Source organism: Dipodomys merriami, unplaced genomic scaffold (assembly GCF_024711535.1).
Source record: "Dipodomys merriami isolate MVZ:Mamm:240054 unplaced genomic scaffold, mDipMer1.0.p SCAF_882, whole genome shotgun sequence".
NCBI classification, from domain to species: Eukaryota; Metazoa; Chordata; class Mammalia; order Rodentia; family Heteromyidae; genus Dipodomys; species Dipodomys merriami.
Genome location: NW_027206493.1, coordinates 208,957 through 231,387, shown reverse-complemented (window position 1 = coordinate 231,387; position 22,431 = coordinate 208,957). Strand labels below are relative to the sequence as shown.

At 46.5% G+C, this 22,431-nt stretch overlaps 1 pseudogene; it reads right to left on the bottom strand.

The window, feature by feature from the left end:
- Window positions 1-2,475: 2,475 nt before the first annotated feature.
- Window positions 2,476-5,819, bottom strand: LOC138820429 (transcriptional regulator protein Pur-beta-like; annotated as a pseudogene).
- Between the last annotated feature and the right edge of the window lie 16,612 nt (window positions 5,820-22,431).

The following is a 22,431-nucleotide window of genomic DNA, read 5'->3' as shown; positions in this document are numbered from 1 at the left end:
CTAAGAAAATTTCTCTGGTAACCAAAGCTGATGCCATATATGGTAGTGTTCTTGGCATATACTCTATACGCCTCAGACCACTTCTACATTCTTTCTATTCAGCTAATTATAGCTTAGTAGCCACTGGTAAAGGATTGTGAAGACCCTGTCATTTCTACAGAATAGAAAGGCAAGGCTAGTTACTGCAATTCAGCCAAATAAAAAGAAAAGAAAAAAGATTAATAAACCACTCCCTTGAAAAGGAGAGGTACTGCACCTTTGCAAAATTGAACTGGCTCACTGCAGCTGAGCAACAGAATCACCACTGAAGCAAGAAAATAAGTTGGTCTATACAGGAATTGTACATGATTTGAAAATGCAAAAGTTATAGCGATCAACTAATAGCTGCAACCTTAATTTCCATTGCTGCCTCAGAGTTGAAACTTAAACAGTTTCTGCAAGCCTAATGCTAGCTTCTCATCTCCTTTACTAAAACTAGGAATTTGTTCTTCGCAGCAAAGAAACAAAACACTCAAAACACATAGGTAAATACAGCAAGACATTATTGAAAACAGCTGCCTTGTGGTACAAAATACAGTACAAGTATACGGATGTCATTAAAACATCAAAAATACTATTGCTCCCATACAATTTAGTAAACATTCTTGGCAAAGGAGAAAATTTGAAAAGAAAAGCTATAAAAATGTTTAAAATAAGATAATAAAAAGGATATGCAATAAATTAAAAAGGCAGCTCAAATAAAGGGCAGGCATGCAGTTAAAAAATACTAAGATTGTGGAGATGGGGTTACTTGCCTCCTGGTTGAGAAGGTGTCACACAAAGAATACCTGAAAACTTTGGAAAGAACCTTAGCTCCCATTCAATTCAAAGTTTCCTAGGCCTGTGACATTTCTAGAAATACCTTTTGATGGGGTGGGATTAACTTGATTAATAAAAATCATTTCTACTGAAAATCCACTTAAAATATAGAAGAGGTGATCCATGAAAACCCCAACTTTTATTCTTGAAAGACAGCTGGATAAACTGGCCAATGCCAGTATGTTGCAATTTCAAGATGGTATAAAAATGTTTCCAGGATATAGTCAGCATATTCACGTTCACATCAATTCCATTCACAGATGGATTTCAGCTTCCACCGGGTGCACTGCTTTAATCATTCATCCATCATTTGCCAACTTTGATTGTGAGGTACTAATAAGATGGATCAATTTCTTAAAAATTTGTTTTAAAGAATAAATGATGCTGGAATTCTGAACCTGAGGATCTTTAGTATTTGAACAAATCCACAGATTAAACTGAAGGTGAATTAAGACTTCAGTTTTAGTTATTTCCAACTTCTCTGTGAGGATGCATATTCCATTAAAGCTCAGGCTTGTAGCCATACTGTCCCTTTTGCAGAAAATCATCAAGTTTTACAGTTAAAAATGCAGCCAATCAGTGGCTGTAACAGCCAAATTAGCCATAATTCACTTGCTCATATGCTAGAGCCATGGGATCTGGCTCTCATTCACACCAATGCCACTTCTTGGTAATGACCTCCACCTTTAGAGATCAAGGGAAGAACTTTAGTGAGCAGCAACCCATCGACTCAACGAGTTTGCCTTGTGCTTTATGCCTGACGTATTGTGCCTACCTCAGCAACCCCCAATGTAAAACTGCTTTTATTTTTTGAAAAAAAAATTCCTTTTGCCCAACTTTTAAACTATTTTAGTAATGAATTCTCTAGTTCAAGCATTGGCTTTTGAATTTTTGCATCCCGGAAAACAATTCTGCAAAGAAAAGACATGGGGCCAGGTTCCATGCAAAATCATTAAAAAAAAATCCAATTTGTTTTGATTCACTGATGGCTTCTTGAATTCTTTTTTGCCTTGTCCATGATTGTGTAAAGTTGCATTCCTTTTCATAAACCTGGACTCTCAGGACTGGGTAACTGCCAAGGTCTCTCTGTCTCAAGAATTTCAGTGAAGATCTTGATCCAAAAGGCTGATTAGAATAAAGGTGAAGGATAGACACTGCAACGGCGGCTCGGCCTGGAGAGATACTTTAGATTTACCCAGGTACAACACAAATTCAACTGTTATACACAGATGGATCTGGGTAAATCAGATGTGTTTAGGGGCACAGACTCGAAATCTATCCCCTTCAGGATTATCTAGATGAGCTTAGGAACCTCGGGTGGGAAATAGAAGCTGAGACATTTGCAGGTGAGGAGATGGTGTTGTTCTCTGCAGGTTGCTGTCAATTTCTGGAACTTTACTGCTTTACTCACTGTTCAAGACTGTTGTCTTATGGTTATTTCTCTTAACTATATTATTTTTTTTAATTTTGTTGGTTTTTTTTTCTCCCTTGGTGGCCTCCCGGGCTCCTTCTCCACTAGCTCACAGGGGAATGAGCAAGAATGGGAACTAGCCAGGGGGATGGGGGGTGGGGGCGCGGGTAACAGGGTGGGGGAGGCCAGGGGGGAAAGCTGCCATTTCAATCCTCATCCACCTCCTCGCCTTAGGACTCCTCACCCCCCCCCCCCCAGCATGACGCTTGTAAAGCTTATCCCTCTGCCGCTCCTGGATTTCTTTCATCTCATCCGCATACCGGCAGAAGGCGCCACCAAACTTGCCCCAGGCCTTGAAGGGCACGGTGATGGCATTGCGGTAGGACGGCTTCACCTCACTCACACAGTAGAAAAACTCCGTACTTGTTGCAGCCCACATTGAAGAAGAAACGTTTGGAGTCCACTGTAATAGAGGTGCCCTCCGGGAGTTCCCCGGCCAGCTCGTGGTCTTCGCCTCCGTAGTCATCGAGGAGCTTGGCGAGCGTGTCGGAATTCGATGAGACCTTGCGCAGGCAGCACGATGGTCTGGCCGCTCTGGAGGCCGCCAGGCCCTGGGCCTGCGCCAAAGCCGCCGCCGCGGTTGACGGTCTGGCGGATGTGCAGGAAGGGGCCGCGCTGGTTCTCCTTGAGATCCAGGTAGTACTTGCAGTACTCACGCACCAGGAACTCGCTCTTGAGGTGCGCCGGCCTGCCGCCCTCCTCAGCGCCCGCTGCCAGCTGCTCGGGGCTGCTGGGGCCCAGCTGTGCATAGTGATCGATGAAGTGGCCCAGCGAGTCACGGAAATTGGCCGCCACCACAATGGACAGCGTGAGGCGGCTCTTGGAGCTGCCCGTGCCCACCTCTGCGATCTTCAGGAAACCGCCCTTGGCGTTCTGCTTCACATCCAGGTAGAAGCGCTTGTTCTGGATGTCCAGCCGCTTCGAGGCCAGCTCCTGCTTCTCCTGCTGGCCGCCACCGCGGGGTGTGGGCTGGAAGCCTCCCTTCCCGCCACGGCCGCCGCCACCGCCACCGCTGCCGCCACCACCGCCCGCCGTGCTAGCTGCCGCTGTTGCTGTCCACCATCTTCTTGGCTACTGCCTTGCCCCGCCCACTGTGCTCGCGCCCCCACCCTCCGCCCTGCGCTCGCGCTCCCGGGCCCCCCAGCCTTGCCTGCTGGCTCCTCACGCGCTCCTGCTGCTCATCGCAGGCCGCCGCCGCCATCCCCCATCCCCCAAGGAGAATTCTTGTGTGCTGGGCCAGTGGCTGTTACTGAGCTGGGGTACTGTACCCAAGTGGGCTTCCAGGTGCTCGCCAATGGTGACAAGGAGACTGTGGCCTGTCATCATAGGGCACCACCACCATTGGGTGACCACCTTCCAGGCTGCCTTTGCTGACCGTGATGACCGAAAGGCTGCCATACTTGCTGCCAGTGGTGAATAAGCCCATTTTATAGAGAGGAATTACTATTCTTAAGTGCGAAGACTGGAATTGGTTGAAGGTCACACGGCTGGAATGTATGGATTTGTACTCTGCTCATGCGACTTTAAATTGAGTCTCAGAATTGAGCACCATCCACTGCAGGGCTGGTTGGAGCAACAGCTGGTGGGGTTCCTCCCTCAGGATCTCTGACTCAGTGTGTGTCTGTAAAACCCACTCTTACCTTTCACCTTCTACCTTGGGTAGCCTACATCAGGGTCTTTGGTTGAGTGCCAGGCTGTGCCTGCTGCCTGCTGCCTGCTTGCAGGTTGGCCTGCTCTGCAGCCAGCAAAAGCTGAAAGTGTTTCATGTACCATGCACACCAGAGACTCTAATGCATCTATGCCAACATCCTGAGGGCCACTGCCCAGCAGAGAGCACAGCTGAGCCTTAGAGACTTAGAAAACCTCTTTTGGAATGCTGGCTCTGTTCCCTCTTCCTTTTTGTCACACTGTCAAAAAACCTATATGTGCTAGACCAAGGAGTGGGTGGCTAGGCCAGTCCCTAATGGGACTTTGTTGCTGTACATGAGCACTTCTATCTGCCACATCCTGGGATCGCAACCCACTGGTATAAGTGCTAGATAATCAGGCCACCACTTCACACTTCAGGATAAAAGAAGCTCACCTGAGGTCTTGGTGCAAAGTCTACATGTTCAGGGCTTGTGTTACTAGCCACGTCCTCACTAGGGGATCAATAGTGTACTCTCTGGGGCTTCTTCCTCTCTGGGAATGACCAGGCCTTGCTTTATTCACAGAAGTGGCATCTTAGGCAGATCCAGGAGATGCGCAGCATGGATGTGTGCCTGACTTTCATGTAGAGACTTAGATGACTGAGCCAGCCATGGATGGACAGGGAAATGCTTCTGCATCCAAGTTGCCTTGATGAATTCTTACTTAGAAGATGACCTGGCTCTAAGCAGATCTCAAGGGGAAAACAAGAGTAGATGGGCTGGGCCACATCTATAATTCTAGTACTTAGGTGGAAGAGACAGGTAGAGAGCAGCTGGAGGCCAGGGTTTAACTTCATAGTGAGATTGTCTCAAAAGAAAGCCAAAGACTGAGGAGGTAGACCAGTGGTTAAAGCAGTTTTCTACTGTGTGAAAGTGTCTGAGTTCAATTCCCAGCATTCTGAGGACAGCATAGACACAAGCTCTGTTTCCTGACCTCCTTTCAGAGGTAAAGGACCTAGCCACTTGATCAAGGTGCTTTACAATGAGAAAGACACCAATAGTACCTCAGTCTTGCACTGCCATTGAGCCTTCTTAATCTGTCTGTCCACTGATATGGACCAAGTCATGACTTCTGTTTCCCCACCACTATGCCAGGGGACCCTTCCCTGTCTGTTCCTTCTCAGAAGGAACACAAGCCATGCTTCTCAGGTAGAACCAGAGTATTTTTGGCAGTTCCTTGGACCTGTTAGTCAGGCCGTGGACCTCAAGGAATCTGCTGTTCAAATGTGTGCCGAGGACCAGCTCTGTCGGGACGACGGAGGACACCTAGTGGAGGAACTGCCTCCGTCGATGTGGATGTGTAGGGACTGACAAAGCCACAGCTGAGGACAGAGATGGGGCCAGGGTCGCAAGGCTCCTTCCCCATTTGCACTTATCTCTGGATTACACCCAGCCATGTCCTCTGCTGCTCTGATACTGGAGATCGCTAGCAATAGGGGATCACACTGTGCATCTGTGGATTCTGATCTATGCCAAAGCATAGCCATTGGGAGTTGGTAAGGATTGCTGAAGAATGTACTCTGGAGTTGGGGGGGGGGGCTTTCATGATGTGATGTGTGTTGGCACAGGCGAGGGCAGTTCATAGGGAGTGCTGCCAAATCCCTCTTGAGGACTTCCTGCTTACCTGTGATCCTGCCCATGGTTACAGCTGGACTTGAGGTGGTTAGGTTGTGAGCTGACAGATCAGAGACCTTCTCTAAACAGAGCCCTGAGTTATCTGGAGGGACGACTTGGCCCTGTCTGATGGCCTGGTAGCTGCTACCCAGCTCTGGCTCTTTTGGCTTAGTGGGTGTGGAGGCCATGGTGCAGGTGAGGAAGGTCCTTTCCTTCTGGCAGCCCAAGGAGGAGATGTGGTTTGTCCCTACCTCTGGGCATTGCATTTTTGTCTTATAAGCTTAAATGTCTCTGGTCCTGGAGGAGCTCAGAGTCCAGAAGCAGAGAAATGACAAAGTAAGTCCTGACAAACTTGCTTGTCACTAGTGGCAAAAGGTAGCCCAAGGTGTAGGCTGTCAGGCATTCTGGACCTCAGACATGCAATTATTCTAGTCCAATGCCATCAAGACCTGCCCTGCAGGCAGAACACTTATGTCATGGGAAGATATGGTGTAGTAAACGCCAGGTGGGTTTGCCATGGAAATGCTCTCCAGGGTCAGACTCTTGAGTGGGGGTGGGCAACTTCACCTACCCCTACCAAGTGCTGAAGGGCATTCTTTCCACTAGGAAATAGCATTTTGTCATTAGTGGGAAGGGAGTTTGGAGGACAGATTGCATAAGCAGGGTACAAGCAAGATAGCTGGTAGCGAGTGGTGAAAGCTGCACTGCAGAATGAGGAACAGGAGGCTGTAAACAGTTTACAAGGAGCCTTGAGTAGGTTGAGGTTTAAGTGAGCTCAGTGGGCGAGACCAAAGGCAGAGAGATTAGTGTTCAAGGCTAAGACTGAAAGGGGTTTTGAGAATCGTGAGGGCCCTGAGGTTGAGGTAGCAGAGGTAGGATTGGGCTTGGCTGTATGGGGTTGTGGATGCAGGAGCATGAGGGTTGGGACATGAGGGAGTGGTGGCATTCTGGCCTGTGCACATGGCATGAGTGAAGAGGGAAGGTACAGGGAAAGGACGTCTGAGGGCTCACTGGAGTCTGGGGCTAGGCCCTTGTATTGGGCCACTGAACCAGATGTGCTCGTAGTCTCTGAGTGATGCCTACACCCTTGGGAAGCAGACACACAGAAGATGAGCCTTTTCCAGGTTGCACCTACATACATTCAGGCATTTGATCTGTGTAGAGATCTGTGGTCCCATTGTGTGTGGTCAGGTTGAATTGGCCCAGGTCACTAGACAGGAATATAGACATCCTTTGCCCATAGGTCAGCTCTGAGGACCAGCAGAGTGGCAGAAGCACAACTGGAAGCTTGGTCCATGGAAAATCTGCACTATCCTTATCCTCCTTTTCCAAAGCCTGAGGTATCAGACACAGCAGGACAAGGCACTGCTGTCAAGGTACATAGGATATGATCTCTCAGTGGTAGCTTTTGAGAGTGTGAAATTGAGTTAAGCTGGGCAGTAATCTTTATCGACAAGAATCAAGGTTTCATTTTAGACACAATATAGGAGGCATTAGCTGGTGAGTTACTGCTCCCATCGCTCAGCTCCATGGAAGTTTGTACTGGCCAGCCCAGTATTGTGAGTCCCATACAGGCCCATCATCCTTCCCCCTCTGGGACAGGTGGGAGGCCTCATAGGGACAGACAGCAAAAGACAGGGTCCTTGCTGTCTCAGAGCCTTCACTTGGATTAGCTTGTCACTTGACACTGGGAGGCACTGGCCTCACTGTCATCTCTCATCCCACATGCCCACAAGCATGCCATGCCAACCTACCATCAACAATACAAGTCTATGGGCTCTGTTGTTGTCAGGGAAGGTGCCAGGCCCATCTGCATCCATGGGGACACAAACAGCCCCAACAGCAGCCACCCCATTCCCCTCCCTCCCACCCTCATTCTCCTTACTGCCCACATGCCGCCCCGGTCTTTTCAGACTTGTGCACAGGAGATGACCCTCAGCTGGCAAACATCTGCTGACCCTCCACCTGCCTCAGTGTGACCACTAGGCACCTGCGTTGGTCACTCACTTGGGTGAGTGTGTGTGCACACTTGTTCCCACACAACACCCTAACACTGGGTCGGGCTTAGACACAGTCACACAGAGCTTTCTCTGCAATTACCACAATGCCCTAGGCTCCTTCCTTCCCCAGACATCCTTGAAAATGAGATCACTGAAAAGGGCCCTGTGCCAATGTAATCCTGGCCCTGTCTCCATGCCCACTATCCAACACTCCCCCAGTTTAGACACTCATCACAGGAGAAAGAAGCTTGATGCCCACATGTGAAATGAGGTATCACAAGAGCTGCCTCTACCCATCTGCATTTCACTTGGCATGCTTTGGCTGAATTCTGACATTTCCCCTCCTAGCCAGTCCCAGGCCCAATACTGCCTCTCAGCTCTGTTGCCAGGGGCCGAACACCTTCCTCACCTTTTGTAGGCTTTCACACGTGTGTGTGTGTGTGTGTGTGTGTGTGTGTGTGTGTGTGTGTGTGTGTGTGTGTGTTTATCCCATGATCCTCCTCAGTTCCCCTTTCTAAAAGTGGTAGAGTTTTTCTGAGCTCCTGCCAGCAAGCCTCCAGGGAAATGGGTCTTACTTTGCCAAGAGATTCTGCCCATACCTGGAGAGAAAATGGGATGATGGTTCTCATGATTATGGAGGACATGTACGCCATATGGACAGTAACAAAGGGTACTTGTTGCAGATGCCCAGGGGGTATCCACAACCCTTTTGGCCCCATGGAGGCACGGTGCTCCAGCAAACAGGCCCTGTGAGTGACCAGGTGATCCTTGTCCTGCAAGGCTCTCACTGATTTGGTCAGCTGGAACACATCCAGGTCTCACCCAAGTGGACATGTAGGTCTTTGCAGAACCAGCTTTCACTCCTCTTCACTCCTTCACTGGCCTCTCTGTCATCTCTCCTCTTACAAGCCCCCAGGTGCACCCACTCACTCAACTTCCAGCCATCAACCCTGCAAGTCTGTGGGACTTGAAGCTGCCTGGGAAGGTGCCAGGCCCACAAACTACCATGTAACCACAAGTAGCCTCAATAGTTACCACACAGCATTTTCCATCCCCTCCCAACCAATGCTTCTTTCTGGCCTTATGCCACTCCCTGTCTTTTCAGACCTAGCAGTTATATAAACACGCAAGGAAGGGCTGGCTGCATCTTCCTGTATGAGGCTCTCCCATGGAGTTCGTAGTCTCTGTCCTCCCATATCAGTGGAAACATCTGGAGGTGAGGCTGCAGGTGAAGGCGACTGGCTTGGTGCTGTTCCTTCCAAAGAAGTGATAGCCAGCCTTAGGTACACACACACACACACACACACACACACACACACACACACACACACACACAGGTGAAAGCCATTCAAGGGCAGAATACTGTCTGTTGTGTATGGCAGAGACACCAGAAGGAGAATGTGTGTGTGTGGAGGGAGGCAGCATCGTGGAAGGCCTGATGTGGATCCTTTGGGGACTGATCTCCTGAGCTCTGCCGGCACTGCTGTTAGCACTGGCTTGCACCATCTTCCAGCTCCACTGACACCAGAGCAACAGCAATCACCACAAATGCACTGATCACAAGCTTCTGCATGCAGGGAATCTTGCCTAAGGGCTCTTCAGACAGCTCCAGAACTAAGCCCCACCTTGCACCAGCCCCTGCCACACACCTGACTGCCCTCTTACTCATTAATTCTCTGCCTTCTTTCCCATATGACCTACTGTTTCCTTTCTTTCTACTGTTCTTACTGTTAATTTCAAGAAAAAACTGGTACACAATGACTTCTCTCTGGTGGAAAAAAGTTCCAATCCGTGGCCCGAAATCATGTTTGAGTTGGTGCAGCCCCTGGCACTGTCTACTAGGAAACACAATCCTTGAACAGTTACCCTTCAGAGGACGTCCCCACTCTTTGCCTCCTTGTTTTTGGCAGTCAAGAAGCTATCCACCTTCCTTATTCTGGATTCCTTACCTTTTTGCTGGTAGCCTGTTATCTGCCCATAATTGTAGGAGTAATACCTCTGATTTAGGTCACAGGCCTCTGTGTCCCAACAGTAAATGGAACTCAGAACCGAATTCACAGGGCATCTTCCTAAGGTGGCAGGGAATTTTGGAGGACAGGAGTGCAAAGGAAAACACGGAGGGAAGTGCCTACTCCAGTTGTTGCCCAGTCCAATGCAAGGAGAACTACTCTGGAGGGTACATGTTGGGGAGACATCCTGGGGCCCAAAGTTCACATAAAGTTCTATCAGCAGTTCTGTCACACAGGGATTTATGACGGGGAAAGAGGAAGGGAGAGCCTGTTTGTCTAAAGATATGGCCAGCCCATGTCTTATTTTCTGCTGATGACCTCACATGAACAGTTGGAACTAACACACACACAAGCCCCTACAAAACAACTAGCATGTGTGCAAACCAATGCACACAGTCTTCAGATAGCATTTCTGGCCAGCATCCTGGCAGGTAGGTTGGAAGAAGCTGCTGGCTAGCATTGAAGAGAATGTAGAATGTTGTAGACGGACCACTGGGAGAACTCTCCCTAGATGAATCTGTGCTAGCTTGGAGAACCCATCCAAGCTCTGAAGAAATAGGTCACTTGAATTAATAACAGCGCCAATGCTGGGGTTTCCTGCCACAGGGACTTTTGCACAATTCATCAGGATATTTTGGCAAGACTACTTACTCCTAACAGCACTGGGAAGTCCAAGGGGTTAGAAGGCTCTAGAATGTCCTTGCAGGCAGCACCAATGGATATTTCCAGTCCATGGCTAGCAGGAAATAGTGTGTGAGGGAGGGGAACATTAGATTTTGGAAGGGAGGTGAGGGGGAAGCGGTTGGACAGTCCCAATCTCTGTCAGAGAGACTGCAAGAACCCTAGCAAAACCTTCCTTTTACTCAACAAAACAGGTATGGATATTTCATTGTGGAAAGCACTGCATCTGGCTTAGACATTCACGTGTGAGCAGAAACAGAGCAAGGAACCTCTGGCACCACCAGACATAAACCTCTTGACCTCCCTGACTGAACCTGACTAACCTGACTGGTTCTCCTGTGGCATGAATTCTGCCAGCCATTGTTTTGCTCACCAATGGATGCCATCCTGCAATGTGCTCCTCATGGGCCTGCTTTCCTAGAGGAAGGTTCATCACATGCCATGTCTACCCTCTGCATTCTCAGTGAAAGACAGGTGGCTTCCTTCAGGGCACTGAAGCAAAGACAAGGTCTTTAATTAGAAAAAAGAAAGAATTTCACAGGAATAAGAACAGGGGGATATTAAGAGTGGCTTTAGTAAGGAGCCATAAATGTCTGTTCCACACCTATATATGCTCCACTCCCATAATGAGTTTTATCACAACATCTAATTCTGTCACATGCAATGTGACAGAGGCGTCCCAGGAAGGAAAGTCCTTCAGAGTATTACCTCCAATTAAACATAAAAAACCCAGAAGAAATGACATGGCTCAAGAGGTAGTCAGTGTCACCCTTCAGGACAAAACCTCCGTGACAGTTTCCTGGCCTTGAGTTTAAGCTCTACAACTGGCACTGAAATAATAATAGTAATAATTCTACAGAGATATGACAGATTTGTGGCCATTGGATAAGATGTCCACTCAAATCAGGTGATTGGGATAGTTAATATCTCTGAAAATATTTTTTGGTGGAGTCCTACTTTTCTTATCTTTGTGGCCAGGTGATCCTTGCTCTAAGTTTAGCAGTCCCATTACTATGTTGGTTTCCATTCTGTGGTTGCTGGTGGCAACTTCAGTCTGAAAGAATTACAGCCCTGCATGCCCCTGTGGAAAACATTGGAGACCATACGAAGCCTTTACCAGCTTGTTAGCATCAGACAAAGTTTTGGCACAATCATCATCTCATGCTGAACCAGACAGTCATGACGCAGAGAAGCCATGCTGCTGAAAGGAAAACCTCCCCTTCCTACTGCTTTAACTCATGCCAACGTGCACTTACTTTTCATAATGTCACCCATTCAATACTGCCATACACATGCAATCACACTGTGCATGACTGTGAGGGACAGCACTGCAGGGACTGCTGATTTCACTGTATCTTGTTCCTTCGTTTTTCCTAGTACTACCCCAGCAAGGGGTAGGAAAACAACCACTGGGCCAAAGAGAAGCTGCACTTATAGGCTATTTTTCTAGAGTGGGTGTACCATTTGCACTCTGCTGCCATTGGATGAAATGTCTGAATCTCTCTGATCTTAACTAATATCACTATAACAAACATTGTTAGTGCAAATTTTTGTGAGGTCTGAGGTTACACCTCCAGTGTGCTTCAAATAGGTAATGGCATCCAAAACCCTGCCATGTGTTTGTCATCTATATTTGATGGTGGTCAAAGCTGACCGTACAAGTCTTTTGCTCACATTTCAGTTAGGTTGTATTTCTGTGTTCTGACCATGGAGTTGTGAGCCATGTTCCAGAACATTTTACCGGACTGCGCGAGGTGACAAAATCAGAAAAAGGTGAAGGTTGCTCAGAGTCTAAATTTTTCAAGGACAAAGCTAAGATTCAAACATGGGCAGTGCGTGCTTAGACACCATCGTGAGCAGTTGCTCACCACAATCATCACTGTGGGCACAGATGGACAGCCATTCAGAGGCACAGGTACCTCCTAGCATTATTAATTATGGGTACCTGTGACTGGTCTAGCTGATCTGAGGACAGCTAAGGAATACTTTAACTCACACACTAATGGGCTAATAAAAGTGACAAGGTTTCATTATGCTACAAGGTATTTTATACTCTGGATTCAATACTTTGGACAAGGAGCACTAAATTGTGACTGTATCACTTTTTGGGAGGCAGCAGGGGAAGCAAGTGAACAATCTCTGAAATGTGAAAGGTCATGAGCTACCACCTCCTATCCACATCCTAAGGCCCCTTTGCTAGACAAGAATGCATCTCCTCCCTAAAAGCATCCCCAGAAGAATGGCCCAGTATGGACCTAAGGAGGTTCTGTAAGCATCCAAAGAAAACCAGGTTTCAAGTGACTCAGTGGCAACAATAGATTTGCCAACCAACTGCCACCACTAGGAGGTCAGAGTGAGTTTACTTTGTGGCTTGGGTAGTAGGAATTGGAGGCTGACTTGATGGGTCTTCTGAAGAACCCTGCAGGGTTAAATAAAGTGGCCAAGCAGATTGACACGCCACAGTACCTGTGCCCACATCACTCAGTAGCTTATCACTAGGTGGTTCTACAGACTACCTGACAGTGCACAGAGGAAGGCTGCATAGCCAAGTGCTCAGGATACACTGAACAAAGGTTATTGCTGAGGAACAGAAATGAGCAGAACAGGCTCAGCTCCTCAGTAACCTGGACTCTCCCATTGGGTGAAGCACAAAAACTCTGAAGACATACAGGCCTGTGTTCAAGTCCTATTTCTAACACATTGGAGCAGATTAAGCCAGAGCTCAAGTTCTTCTGGTACAAAGCTGTGATAATATCCTTGTCTGTTAGGGAGAAGTCACATGTTGCTTGTTATACTCCAAGCTCAGTGGTAAAGGAAGCACATGTCCACAGACACAGATAGCTCTCATTCACTCATTGCCAATCTGGACACAGGTGACAATGCTGAACCCCAGAAAACAGACTGGTCATAAGAGGCCCTAATCCCTTCACCAACTTGGCAAAGTGAGACCTGTATTTCCAGCAAAGCAGAGGAACCACAAATTGCAGAGTCTCTGGAATTCCAGCACAAACTTCTTAATCCTGGTTCTTCACAATCTCTATAAGCGTAGTGCCCATCCCTCATGGTCACTATGTTGACTGAGTGTGGCTGAAGGCTCAGCCAATGCCAGAGGTAAAGGCAGCATTCGGGGTATGCACAGGGTGCCTAGTGCCTGGGCCTCCAAACATTAGTGAGAACTAAGAGCAGAAATCCTGTGGTCAGGCCTCCTGAGCCCCATGCAGAACAGCAGCTGAACAACTGCCTTATCTTCAGCCACAGAACCAGGGGGACTGTTATCAGACTCAGCCAAAACACACAGGCTCAGAGTTGCAAAAGAACAAAGTTTCTGAACACTATAATAAAATTCCACTCAGAAGTGAACCGGAGGGAGACACATTCATCTACAAATACTGATAGATGGTAACCTGCCTCTATAAAACCTTAAAAGAATCAAAAGATGGGGAAGATAAGGAGTAACAGCTTTCCCTGATAACCCTATAAGGGAAATGCATGCAAATACATGCTCCTTCTGAATAACTTCCTACTGACACTCTGCAATCACTTTGCTTATCATGGAAAAAGTTACCTTGCTGCCTAGCCAGCCAAAGACCTTCTTATCCATCCACTAAGGCTCAGTCGTAGAGTGCTTAGAGTGCAGAAGGCACTGGGTCCAAGCCCCAGCATTTTTCACACACAGAAACACCACCACTATATTGTGACACATGATCCTGATCAAGGGCTGTCAAAAACCAGATCCACAATCTTACAAACAGCCATAAAGAAAACATTCTGTTTGTTCTGAGATAAGGACATTTAATTGAATATTAATATGGCCCATCCCCTCTCCTGCTATTGAGAATGACTCAGGAAGTTTGCTGTTTCTAGGACACCAGCCCAAGCAGAAGCAGCACAAGCTTCATCAGCAGGTCCAACCTCTAGCTCCACAGAACCAAGAACATTATGCAAGACAGTCAATTCAGTCAACACTACTTCAGGATGTGTTTCATCGGTAACACAGGTCAAGCCATAGAGATCACAATGGCAGAAAACTCAACAACATCCACTTATGGCTGTTGGTAATGCTCTGGTAAAAGAACTGCTCTTACAAAAGACTTAATGGCCTTTGGATGAGGCTCCATCAATGCTTGATACAGGATGCATGGTGTACTTCCCCTCCCTTGTTCACCCACAGCTCAGTGTGTGTAGTGCAGTGACTACACAAAGACAGCTGGGAGCCCAGATTACACAGGCACCATACAAATTCTAAGGAAGAGACCTTTCAAGACCCACACCCACTGCATCTGGGACAGACACCAAGTCACTGAGTCAGCAAGCCCAGCAAGCAGCAGGCATTCAGCAAACTGGGTCACAAAGAAGGAAAATGGTAACATCTGAAAGAGTGTGCCCCAAGACCACTGATATTCTATGGGACCAGAGTACAATGGGCAGTGGGCAACATTTGCCTTCCAAACATCAACTTCCTAAAATCTGCAGGATACTGTCTGCACCCCTCCCCTCTATGTTGAGGGATCACTGTGCTAAGATTGTGCTGCAAATCTTCTTGTAGCCCTGATTAAAACTGAAAAATACTGAAGAGGAAGAAGAGGAACAGCCAGCAGGTGGCATGTGAACTACAGGGGAGCCAAGAAAGAATAGCAGAGGCCTATTTACAATGACATGAACAAACAATGAAATGAGAAGGCAAAATCAACAGCTTATCAGGAGCAGGAGAAAAAGACACCCAATTGGCAGGAGTCAGGCAGCTGGCCCACACTGCCATAGAACCATAATCTGCTCCCACAGGAAAACCCTTTGCAGCTGCCAGCACTGCCTGCCAGCCAGCCTGACACCATACTGTGCATTCTACCCTTCAGCCTCTAATCCATTTCACCCAAATTTCTGCTCAGATGCCCTTATAAGATCCCTAGGGCTGGGTGCTGGTGGCTCACACCTGTAATCCTAGCTACTTAGGAGGGTAAGATCTGAGGATCACAGTTCAAAGCCAGCCTGGGCAGGAAAGTCCGTGAGACACCTATCTCCAATTAGCTACTAGAAAACTAGAAGTGGCACAGTGGCTCAAAAGATAGATCACTCGCCTTGAGCTGAAGATTACAGGGACAGGCATAGGACCAGAGTTCAAGCCCCATGACCTACAATAATAAGTAAATAAATAAATAAGTATATAAATAAATAAATAAGATCCCTAGGAACATAGCTCTTTGGCCTTACCAGGTCTCCTAGCCCCATGAATGGGATACTGACCTGCCACCCAAGACCAGCACAGCCAACCCAGGACACTAAGGCCAAGAGCAATGTAATGAATCCAACTACTAAGAGCAAGGATCCTCATCCTGGATGCCTGGCTAGTTCCACTTCAGTGTCTGACAGCTGCTGGGTACCTCATGCTCATTGGTCACCCTACTTGTCACAGAGTCCATGTGCACCAGGAGCCACACAGAGCAATGAGCCACAGCCATGTGAAGTCAGAACTTAAATGACCAGCACACAGAGTATAAAATAAAACCCACCTTGGAAAAACACACAGAATCAGGCAGGGGAGGTTCTGGGGACCTCATTTTAGACACCAGAGATGCCAGTGAATAGAGCTCATGGTGACTGCTTGCCCACAGAGAGTAAAACATTGGGTATGTCCACAGGACACACTGAGCTCACGTTTTCTCCCAGGGTGGTTGCATCAAATCTGGGTGCCCAGGAGTCCTGAGACAGGGCAGAGAAAAGGAGTGACAGGGACAAGCCTGCTGCTGGAGCCTTCACTCCCCAACTTCTCCCTAAAGAAAAAGCATGAGCTATTGAATCTACACTTGTGACTCCGCAGAGGCTATACAACCATGCATATCATGCAGATCTCTGGTCCACGGGGATCTCTGGTCAGACAGCGATCTGTTACTTGTCACAGCAGTTAGTACAGAAAGTACCTCACTTTAAGCACACACTTTTCCTTTCTCTTGGTAGTGCATTCTGTTTCATACAGTAAAATGAAGAGCAACGCCAGGCTCTCCTACCAAATCACTTCTCATGCCATTCCATCCAACAGTATGTTGAAAGTGAAAAAAGCAATCTTTATCATTTTTTAAAGCAAACTGATGTTATTATGTCCAACATAACCAGCTAATTCTTTTTTTGGGGAGGGGTCCAGTCGTGGGGACTGAACTCTGGGCCTGGGCGCTGTCCCTCAGCTCTTCAGCTCAAGGCTAGCGCTCTACCACTTGAGCCACAGCGCCATTTCCAGCTTTTTTCTTTCTGCTTAAGTGGAGCTGAGAAATCGAACCCAGGGCCTCAGGCATGCAAGGCAAGAGCTCTACCACTGAGCCACCTTCCCAGCCCCAGCTAATTATTTAGTTTATTTTTTATAATTATCTTTAAGTAGTTGTACAAAGAAGTTCCCATTCTACAAAATAGTATATGAGTACAAAGTGTCTGACAACATTGTCACTCTCTTAACCCATCCCTTCTCTCACTTTTTTTATTTAATTGAGATTAGGTGATTACATAAATTTCACATATTTACAGTATTGTGAAATAGTGATACTTAGAGTCATGATCACATTTTAACTTTCACAAGGCAAATTGTCATTATCATGGTTTATATAGTTTGTGAATTCTATGAGCTTTGACAATACAAGTTATTTTTTCCACATCTGGTGATGTTTACATTTCTTTCTTTTTGCTTATTGTAGGATGTTTCCACTTATTCTGTTCCTCTTCCTGGCTTCCCTCTGTGTGTGTGTATATCTATCATATATATAGTCAAGAAAATGGAGTCATTTAGCAATGACATGACAAAATGGTTGGCTGTCCTTTGTTTCTTGAGTCCTGTTACTTTGCCATATCTTCTTGCATTTGGCTTTATCATCAACATATCAGGGAGACCATGTACCATTTCTCTCTTTGTTCTTGGCTTATTTTGCTCAAAATAATCTGCTCTAGTTCCATCCATTTCCCTGCAAATGTCATTATTTTGTCCTTTCTAATGACTGAATAATATTCCATTGTATATAAGTACCACAATTTTTGGGTGCACTTATCAGTAATGGGGAATCTGAGTTGTTTCCAAATCTTGGCTATTGTGAACAGTGCTGCAATAAACATGGAGGTGCATGTGTCTTTGTATACTGGTTCCTGTTGCTCAGGGTAGATGCCTAGGAGTGGTATAGCTGGGTTATAGGGGAGGTCTATATTTAGCTTTCTGAGGTACCTCCAGACTATTTTCCAAAGTGATTGTATTAGTATACATTCCAACCAGCAATGCAGTAGGGTTCCTTTTTCTTCCACATCCCCTCCAGCATTTGTCGTTGGCTGACTTTAGGATGTGGACCATTCTGACTGGGGTAAGGCGGTGTCTCAGTGTTGTTTTTATTTGCATTTCCTTTACAGCCAGGGATGATGAACATTTCCTCATAACCAGCTAATTCTAAGAGCCAAGTGATATAAGAGAGCAAAGGAAAGGGTAACACTGTCCAAAAAGAAATGATTCCCTGATTTCTGTAAGTATAAACCCTCTGAACATCACCTTTATATACTTTTTTTTTAAATTTTATTCATGGGGCTTGAAATCAGGGCCTGACCACTGTCCAGGAGCTTTGTTCCTGAATGCAAGTGGCTCTACAACTTTGAACCACTGTGCCCCTTCCAGTTTGCTGGTGGTTAGTTGAAGATAAGAGTCTCACAGACTTTCTTACCTGAGACGGCTTTGAAACATAATTCACTCTCAGCCTGCTGAGCAGCTAGGATGACAGGCATAGCCACTGTAATGCGGCTCAATTTTTAAAAGTCTTTAATACTTAAAACCAAGAAATGTACTCATTACTTGACTTAGGAAACAGTAACCTCTCTGTGTATCACCTTTGTCATAACAACAACAAATAATAATAAAATAAATTATTAAACCACTATCTCCACATGAGAAAGAGCCCGTGCCCTGACAAGCAATGGCAAGAAGGGTGGGTCTGAGCTCTCTTCACAGACCTGCCTGTCCACAGGTCGGTCTGTGCAGGGCTCTCCTCCTCACCATGGTCAGGCAGCATTTACTCTATGGCTCTGAAGGAGCCTGATCATACAGAGTGATCCTCCACACCAGGTCCTCCAAGGAGTCAGGAATAAATGTGAGGCACCCCATGAGTGTCAAAGGTTAAAACGCAGTATTGGCAAAGCACTTGCTGTCCAGAAAAAAAAGAGGCTGAATGCTCAGAGCAAGCAGGGACACAAGAACCAGGAAGCCAACAAGCAGGTACTAGAGATGAAACTCTCCGGAGCCCTCAAGTGCCACTTACCACTTGTGATAGAAACATTGGTCATTTCCACCAGACTCCAGCCCCCAACCACTGGCTCAGACCAGAGCCAGTGAAGCACAGCCATCCCCCAAGACTTGCAAGTGTTATCACGGTACACACGCATACGGAGGTGAGACTAGATAGGCCCTAAGTTCCAAAAGAGTAATATTTCCAAAGGACTGAGTTGGATCTCAGACCCTTTCATTAGTTCTTGCAAGAGCTAATATAGATGACCGGCCTTTTTCCTCCTCCAGCTTCCTGTGAGGGGGGTGATATCTCTGCCCACATGAGGCTCTTTCCAACCCCAGGAAGTCCCAACCATAGCTAAGGTGATTTCAGCAACAGGCTCTTTTTATCTCCAGAACTGTTAGCTAAAGCAACCTCTTCTTTAAGAAGTACCCAGCTTCTAATACCTTATCCTGTTAATGAGATACTAAGAGATCCTGAGGGTTACACAGTTTCCTCTCAATGGCCCAATGAGTCCCCATGGATGCCCTGAGTGAACATCTACCTGGTAGTGATATCACAGTGCCCGTGTGCTCCCTCAGTGACAGCTCCCATAGTTGAAGCTCCACCACAAATCCACAAAGGTCTTCTGGAGTCCTGAGAGAGGAAGAAGACTGAACACAGTCCCATGTACCCCTGGAAATGGACTTAATCCTGCACCCAAGATACAGGGCAAAAATCATACCAGCCACTGACTACTCAAGAGACCAGGACAAGTCACACATCGAGCTTTTACACCAGTAGGGTCAAAACACAGCCTCCACAAGCTACACACTGGTTCCAACCCAGTTCCTCAACTACACAAGGTTACTTTCATGAAGTCAGTTTATCCACCTGGAAAACCAAGAGACAGCACATAGCAAATAGTGTCACTTGCCCCAAAACATACCAGTCATGAGGCAGTACTGGGCAGAACTTAGCTCCTTCCTAGATTTAACAAAACATTCTGTGCAATAGCACAGGGAGGAATAGTACAAAGAAGCCTGTGAATGAGCTGCTCCATGAAAACCACTCACATCTTCCTCATTATTTCCATCCGGCTATGAGGAAACTGGGGCTTCAAGATATGTTTGGTGATGTAACATCCCCTCCATCCATGAATGTAAGCACACTCAGTGCAGACCTCACCTTCTGACTACTGCTGCAGGAAGACATGTACCCAGAGCATCATACATTGAAGAGTGGTGCGAGCGTCCCAGACACACCTGTGGGCTTGTGGCATGGTACTGGTGGGTGGCACACAAGTTTGAGGCTGAGGATGAATTCTGCTCGTCATCACCTGTCAAAGCAGTGAGCACAGGGCACACAAAAGGAATGTGCATGCAGAGCTATGTAGTGTGAGCTGCCCACAGCCTCAGCCCTGTCCCTGTTAAGGCACCCATGGCAGCACTGACTGGGTGGAAGCAAGCTTCGCACTTGTCACTCTGCAAGGAGAGTCCTAAATCACATTATAGGACTGCACTGAGACCATCCTCCTAATCCTCCTACCTGCATGTGGACTCTGCTGATGTCTTTAGGATGACAGCAAGCACCCCAGGATGATCTCAGGTAGGCAGTACTAGCATACAACTGAAAGACCATTCATTTTTCTAAGGAGCTCTAGGTTCCCATGGGCAGGGCCCTTGCCAGCACTGATACAAAGGAGCCACCCCAACCCACTGTCAGATTCATGCTGCTGTGGAGCCACTCTGGCCTCTTCTAATTCCTATGCGGAAGCACTAACTCTGTAGGAGGGTTTTTGAGGTGAGTAGGGTAGGTGTGAGGCCAGGAAGGTAATGTGCGCTTTGGAAAGTTAATGCACTCACCACACACTTCTCAGGCCAACACAAATCTGGACAGCAGAACACAAGGAAAAGGACATATAGAAAAGGAATAGGGGGTAAAGTTCAAGAAGCCCTGGTAGTCATAAATTAGGTTCAGCTCTGTCAAAGAGAGCACAACACTCAGCTTTCAGTGGTCCATCCTAAACACTGAGCTCTGCTGGAGAACAGGGGATTCCTTAGTTGCTGATAATCCTGGAAGATGAATACACAATCATAACCCAAACCACAATGCAAACCACAGACCTGGGTCCAGCATTCCTCCAAAAGGGAAGAAGAAGGTTTACTTTCTCAATGCCTACTGACCTGAGTGTGGGTAAAGCTACTCAGAGATGCTTACCCAGGACACTGCAGGGTTTAGACAGAGTAATACCAAGTGCCATTACAGACTACAAATATTAGCAGTGTCCACCTTGAAACCAGCACTTCACAAGTACAAAATAGAAGTAGTTGGGCTTCAAAACCCTTGAGCACAAACACAAATGACAAAAAACAAACACAAACACATATCATTATGAGGAAGGGCAAATGATTGGTATCGCATCTACCTTATACTGAGGACTGCTAAAATTCATCATCACCAAGCTATTCACAATATGAGGAGTTGAAAGAAAGTGAGACTAAGAGAAATGACTCCTACTTCAGAAATTTGTCTTATGGAATGCAGCTTCACATAGACGTCAGGGCACTGCAGCTTCCCAGGGTAGAACCTACTTGAAAATTTATGTCAGGGTCCCCTATCTTATTATGAACACACTATACTTTAAATTCTCCTCTGGGCCAGCTATGAGACCACAATGATTAATTCTCACCAATTAATGAGACTTGGTATATCTTAGCGATGGTAAATAATTCTGCAATAAACATAGTTGTGCTGGTAGCTTTAGTATGGTCTTGCTTTTGATCATTTTGGTAAATGCCCAAGAGTGGGATTGCTGGGTTATAGGGGAGCTCTATGTGGAGTCTTTTGAGGAACCTCCATACTACTTTCCAAAGTGGTTGAACAAGTTTACACTCTCACCAACAATGGAGTAAGGTTCCCTTCTGTCTACATCCCCTCCAGCATCTTGCTTCTAGCTTCTAACTGGGGTGAGATGGTATCTCAATGTTGTGTTGATTTGAATTTCTTTTATGGCTAGTGAGGTTGAGCATTTCTTCATGTGTCTATTGGCCATCCTTATTTGTTGTTGCTTTCTATGTCCCTCCCCCATGGTATAACCCCTGCCTTCACTGTATTTGATGTTGTTATAATTTGTGGAGGGGAAGGAAAAGAACAAAAATTTTTAATATGGATACAGGGGGATCCATTACAACAATGAGATGTACAAGATGTTATGTCGAAAAACAAACTTTACAACTTTGACTGGGGTTGGTGGTGGTGGTGGTGGTGGTGATGGTGTGGAGAGGGGCCGGTGGGAGGAGAAAGAAAGGGATGGGAAGGGAACACAAAGGAGGAAGCAACAATGCTTGATAAGAAATGTACTCATTATCTTGCCCATGTAATTGTAACCCCTCTGTATGGTATTCTCACAATAAAAAATAACACTTGGCAGCTCTGACCAAGGAAACACAACTTGCAAAGCCAGCCCATTGAAAATTACGAAGGATTCCTGAAAAATAATGAAATGATGGTAGAGAGTGCATTGTCAGGAACTGGAAGGTTTATGGTTAAAATGACAATTATCCCCAAACTGACCTATAAATTGAATATAATTCCAGTAAACATCACAAGGCATTTTGTAGATATCAATGACCTATTTCTAAAATATATTTTAAAAAGCAAAGGAATCTTTAACAGCAGGACAATCTTAAAAACATATTTAGGACACTGTCACTACTACCATTTTTAAAGTCAATGTAGTGTTAGGGGATGTGTCTCAAGTGGTAATATGCTTGCCTAACAGGACGGGGATAAGTTAAAACCCCAGTTACACACACACACACACACACACACACACACACACACACACACACACACACACACACACACAAACACACAATTGCATCTCTACCA